General features: G+C 33.8%; 1 protein-coding gene across 1 annotated transcript in view; it reads left to right on the top strand.

Annotated features, from left to right (window-relative positions):
* Positions 1–315: 315 nt before the first annotated feature.
* LOC103273619 (cysteine-rich secretory protein 3-like) overlaps positions 316–6,228 on the top strand; it is a 16,711-nt gene continuing 10,798 nt past the window's right edge. The window contains exon 1 of the mRNA XM_008071055.1: positions 316–337. The gene's annotated coding sequence lies outside the window, so the exon portion shown is untranslated. The remainder of the gene's footprint in view (positions 338–6,228) is intronic.

Genomic DNA, 6,228 nt, shown 5'->3' with positions numbered 1-6,228 from the left:
ATCAGCAAAAATATGGATAAATTATTAAAATATATGAGTTTTCAAGAATAAATGCACTATTAAAAGATTTAACATAGCAATTTGTTTTTGAAAGCCATGCCAGGAATCTCATCAACTCATGTCAGGATAGTGATGAGACAACAAGCAATGAGACTTGAGACCATTGACATGACAAATCCTGTATCAGACTTTGTTGACTTAGTTTTACTTGCACAACCAGAGTTTGCCAAAGCAGGAAATAGGCTTCTCATATATATGGCTCTAACCTTCTCTCTTTCCACCTTTCTTCCTCCAACAGATAAAGCAAATATACTTCATCCTGCCCTGAGTACCAACGGTAAGTGATAACTCCTTTATTTCAAGTTGAATATTTTATTACGCCAATACATTTATACTTTGACAGTGGTAAAATAATACATTCAGTAAATTTATCTATGATTTGCAAAATTCTATTGATAACTTTGAGAGTAATTGTCTTAGGTTAATATACTCTTTTTAAGCTAAGAAGCTAGCATATAGATATCTTTATTATTCCAAAATCACTTTTATCCAATTAAATATTTAAATATTTTTTTTTTACCTTTCATTCTAAAGTAAGTAATATAATTATCATGTCTATGACTTTTGGAAACAATTATACTAGAACTACCTTTAATAGAAAAATGAAAAACTATGGTCATATTTGTGTGCATACTTTCCTATCAGTAATTTTTACTAATATTAGCAAATATGGTTATGTGTTAGTGCTGACATTATTAAAATAAAGATGGGAAGTCGTAGCTAGTATTTTTTAATTGGTCTAAACAAGTTATAGCACTAACCTTGAGATTAAAAAGTATTTTATATTGAAGATCATAAACATAAAATACAATTTGCCTTGTGAAATCCACTAAAAGAAAAAAGGAAAACAAAGTACTTTTTAGAAGTTTTCTAGTCAAAAGTCAGTCTACTCAGGCAGCAATATTTTTGTAGGTAGTCTAAATATAATTTATTGTGTATTTTATCTAAGTAATTTCCACATAGAACTTCATATTCTTTGGCAAACAAAAAATTATTCTGGAGAATCAGATATAAGAAGACCACAGAATTAACTAATGACAACATGAAGGGAATTATTTGCCTCTAGAGGGAAGATTTTACTTTCAAACAGTATTTTATTAATGCTTTTCTTCCCTATGGCTAAATGCCATCCAGGAAGCTCTAAGAGTATTTATGCTATTGCCAGAAAAGATCCAGTATTACCTCTTCAGCTAGTTAAAACCAAACCAAGAATGTCTGCCTGTATGACTAAACCTTTGAAGCCAGATCAAAAGCAATTAAAGTGATTACAAGTTTCAAGCCCGGGAGCTGGAAGCTACCATGTAATGATGCGTGGAAAGGTAAATTGAGGCCCCTGAATTGAACTCTGATTTGTAAGAAGCAGGGGTAAATTTAGAAGAAGAGTGTCAGAATTCTCAAGTCATGTAAATCCAATGCTGCTAAGAATTTCAATGATGTTGATTGAAGTAAAAGGGAGGGATATCATCCCTTGGGGGGGAAAAATACTTTTCAGGAATTGTCAAGGCAGCTCTTATTTAGCTATCTTTGCAGATTTTCTATATAATGAAGTCTAGCAGTTATACAAACTGCTTTCTGTCTCACAGATACCTAGTGAGATGAAAGAAAGTGATCAGAATAAAGAGTAAATATTACATTTTAAGTAAGAAAATATTGCATCAGATACTTTTCTGTACTATACTAGTATATAAATATATCTGTACCTATAGTGCACACATCATACACATGTGTGTTAATGCTTTTGGTGATGACTTTTCTGATCTGTATAATTCTTTACAAGATTTTTATCCTCCCGCCCCTTTAGGAGCGAGGGCTTTGAAGCCAAACAATCTGGTCTTATCCTCCAATTCTACTATTTGCAAGTATATGGCATTTCATTATTAAATCTCTGATCCTAGGATTGCCCATCTTTAAATTGGGGTATTGAGTAAAATCATCTACTACCTAGGTTGTTAGGAGTTTTAAGTGAGAAGCACAAAGGGTGACACAGTGCCTGTCAGAACACATGATCACCATATCTATGGCATTATTATGTGTGGCTCACTTAGAGAAAACAGGTATGGCTCTGAAAACGTGCATGTAAGTTTTTTTTAATTGTATTTTTTTAACTGACAGAATTGTATATATTAATGGGGTACATGGTGATGGTTTGATATATATAATTTATAGTGATCAGATCAGAATAATTTGCATATTCTTCATCTCAAATATTTAACATTTATTTGTGTTGGAAGCATTCAATAGCCCCCTTCTAGCTATTTGAAGCTGTATAATATATTATAGTTAACTATAATCATCCCACAGTGCTATAGAACACTACAACTTATTCCACCTGTCTAGGTGTAATTTTGTATTCTTTAACAAACCTCTCCTTACCTTTCCCTTTCCCCTGTACTTCCCAGCCTGCAAATTATTTTTGTTTGTAAATGTAATCCACCTTCATTTACCTTCACAGGTAATGCTTTAAAAAGTTCAGATTTTGTTTTTCTTCCATGTGGTACACCAGTTCTCCCAATACCATATGTTAGATAATCTGTTCTACATCCAATGTTTTTTAGTGCCACCTCGATTGGTCTGTGTCTTAAATTTTCTGTTCACTTTTGTCAGTCTATTTATTCATTCCTATAATAATATCAAATTTTCATAAGCAAAGCTTTGAAGTCTATTTTAGTAGCCAATATGGAAAAATACCCTAATTACTTCTTCTTTTAAATGGCTACTTACTTGTCTACAAGCCAATAAAAATTGGCATTGGAATTGTAAATCATTATCAGATTAGTTTACCTAGGATTGATATCTTTATGTTAACACATTGCATTTGAGAGCATGGAAAACTGTCAATTTGTTCAGCTCTTCCATTGTATTCTTTATTAGCATTTTCAAGTTTTCTCTAAAAAGATATTTTTAAATTTTTGATTGTTTCATAGATATTTGATAGGGTTTTTTCTTTTTGCTATTTATAAATGAGTATTTAAACCTTGTTTTCTAGTTGAGTATAACCAAAATATAGCAATGATATTTTTGTAATCTGGCAATGCATATAGCAAGCTTGTTGAATATGATGTATTCTCTAGATAAATGATTGTATCATTTGGAAGCAATAACAACTTTACCTCTTCCCTTACACATTTTGACAATGTGTGTGTGTGTGTGTGTGTGTGTGTGTGTTTATGGTTTTCTTAAGGCTTTGATCATGATCTTGCCAATACAACGTTAAACAATAATATTAGTCATTCTTTTCTTGTTCCCGGTATTAAATAGAATGCACCTAGAGTTTCTTCAATAACCATTTTATTTGCTATCGATATATAGTATTTGATTGCTACCAAATTAATGATCTCTCCTATTCTCCTTTGTTCTTTAAAGCTATATTTAGGAATTGAATTAATTACTTATTTTTATCATGTGATTTTTATTTCGTCTACTGTGATAAATTTCACCAATGAATTTTCTAATTTTGAATCATTCTTGCAGTCCTGATAAAACTTTAACTTGATCATGATATATTTAATGTATGCTTGGAATTGGTGAGTTAATATTTGGTTAGGATTTTTGTATTTCATCTATTAAGTGGTCCTATGTATTATTTGCTATTATCCTTATCTGTCTTAGGAATCCATTTCAGAATTATTTTCATTCACTGTCGCTCCTCAGGGTGCACTTTTGGAAGAAACAGCATTGGGAAGAAGTAGCCAAACTAATTTATGATCCCAAAACCCTAGGGAATGGGGAGGAATAAAGGTATGACTGTAGTAGCACTAGGGATGCTGTCACACATAACTTTGTTTTCATCAGTTCTTCATGCCAGGTGGTTTTTATGTTTCCCTGATGCTGGCTTGCTGACATAAAGCACCAAAATAAGTGTTTGTTCTGCTGTTGCAGAATTTTGCAATACAGGGGAATCGATGATTGTCTTGATGCAAGAGCAGGAACTAAAAAGCATTACCTTCACCACATCCTTAGGTCAGCAATTGCCTTCAGACATAACACTTCTTTCTACTCCACATTCACCACACACACACACACACACACACACACACACACACACACACACGCATATTTTTTTAATATTTTCTTGGATTCCCTGTTTCCCTCTTGCTGCTATAATTTTGTCAGAGTTAATTTTGAGTTGGCAAGAAGCCTACCTATTTGGACATCCCACTTGGAATAGCTTTCTCTTGTAAATGAACAATTTGGTGACTTTTCCTTTTAGCAGCTAAGCAGATTTTTTTGACATTATAATTTCTACAAAATGGAAAATTCGGGTCAAGTATAGCTGTTGAATTTTTGAGAGAAATAATGTCCTGCACATCAATCTGAAAAGTTAAATATTGTATAATTAAAACCTTACTTTGATCTATCTGGAGACAGGGGTGGAGCACACCTCATCAGCAAGGGTACCTACACAATGCATATTTGTGTACCTAACCCTTAACTATACCCCACAATTTTAAAGTAAAAAATACGTTAAAAAAATAAAAAATAAAACCTTACTTTGTATACTTTAGATGCTTGTATCCAGGGACATGATCAATGTTTTGAGAGTTAGCTCATGACTTTCTTTGCTGAGAGGGACTTAGAAATGTTCTTGGAGGATGTGGCTACAATACGGGCTTGAGGATTAACATGATCAAATGCATGAGGAGTATACGATCAAAAGATAATGAAGGTATAAAGAATCTGTTCTGACAAGAGTTATAAAAAAAGATTGTTTAATGAATGATGTCACCCATCTAGTTCCCCAGATAATAGTAACCAAATTTGAAATATAGGAAGTTTGTTAAGAAATGCAGATGGGATCAATTCCCAAAGAAAGGAGGAGACGGAAAAAGATTAGGCAGAGGAAGAAATAGAGTTGTTATGTAATGGACACCTCAGCCAATTCCACAAGTATCTCCAAAGGTAGGATGATGTTTGAGCATCGTCTTCACTTGGGGCTAAGAGGTCAGATCCTTTTACTCACATCCACCAGGCATAGGATGAGAGTGACCTTCAGCCAAAAGACTCTTTTCAGCAAATGCAGTCCCTGAAGGGCCTAACCAGCTGAGGGAATTCTGCTGGCAGCACTCCCAGCTGAGGGAGTGAGCGTGCCAAAAGATAATAAAAATAGTAATGTGAATACCAGGACGTCTATGTACATTAAGATGTTGGTGTTTTCAAACTGATTTGGTTTGCTTATTTCTTCCAACCTCACAAGAACCCTAGGTAGTGATCCTCTGTTGCCATTATTCTAATTTCACAAATGAAGATGTTTCAATTTCAATACAGCTAGTTAGAGATAAGCTGGGTAAAACAGCATTATCAACAACAAATACTCCTGATTCTTAACACAGTGCTCATTCTTTAAGATATTACCGGGTGCCAAAGGGTTAGGTTTACTCAGTGTGGAGCCAGGAGTCTCTAAGACCTAAAAATGTTGCTTTGTAATATTAAACGTATGTGTCTGCTTTGTACAAAATAAATTCATTTTTTCTCCATGTTTTTTCTTTTCTGTCTTCCAAATTTTTATCCTGTTCTCATTTCTAAAACATTGTAGAAATACTTACATAATTTGTATCCCTCAATTTTGGGATTCCCATTCTAATTTCCTCTCTTCTCATTCTAGTTACTAAGTAGGCAAAAATACTTAATTAAAATGCCCTCCAGCTGACAGTTTTCTGTTCTATTAACAGTTACATAAAAAGGTTAAGCATAATGGAGTATATTTTTAATTCAAAATGGGTATTCTGAGAAAATATTATTTGAATCGTCTGTGCCTTAGGAGTACTGTTATTTATTTGAAAAGCAAAAGAAAAGGATAAATATCATTGTTAAGATTGTGTTTATTTTTTTCTAATTTTCCCAAATATGTGTTCAGTAATCTTCCAGCTATATGCCATCCATTGGGACAGACAGGGGGTGGGGGAGGGGAGAGGGAGAGAGGCGGGGGACGGGGGGAGTCAGAGATAATGCGATAATGTGTCTCTTCTTTAATTACACTAATCCTACAGGATCAAGGTCCCACTCTTATAACTTCATTGATCCTTAATTACTTCCTTAGAGGGTCCACCTCCAAACACAGTCACTCTAAGGACATCGACATATAAATTTGGGGGGAGGAGGAGGGAGGGATTAAACATTCAGTGTCCTATAGCAGAAGGCTAAGGATCTGCCTTTTTTTTTTTTTTTTTT

This window comes from Carlito syrichta, unplaced genomic scaffold, assembly GCF_000164805.1.
Source record: "Carlito syrichta isolate Samal-C Ts95f unplaced genomic scaffold, Tarsius_syrichta-2.0.1 Scaffold314106, whole genome shotgun sequence".
Classification (NCBI taxonomy): Eukaryota; Metazoa; Chordata; class Mammalia; order Primates; family Tarsiidae; genus Carlito; species Carlito syrichta.
Note: the sequence above shows the minus strand (reverse complement) of the source record. Positions and strands in the feature narration are given on the sequence as shown.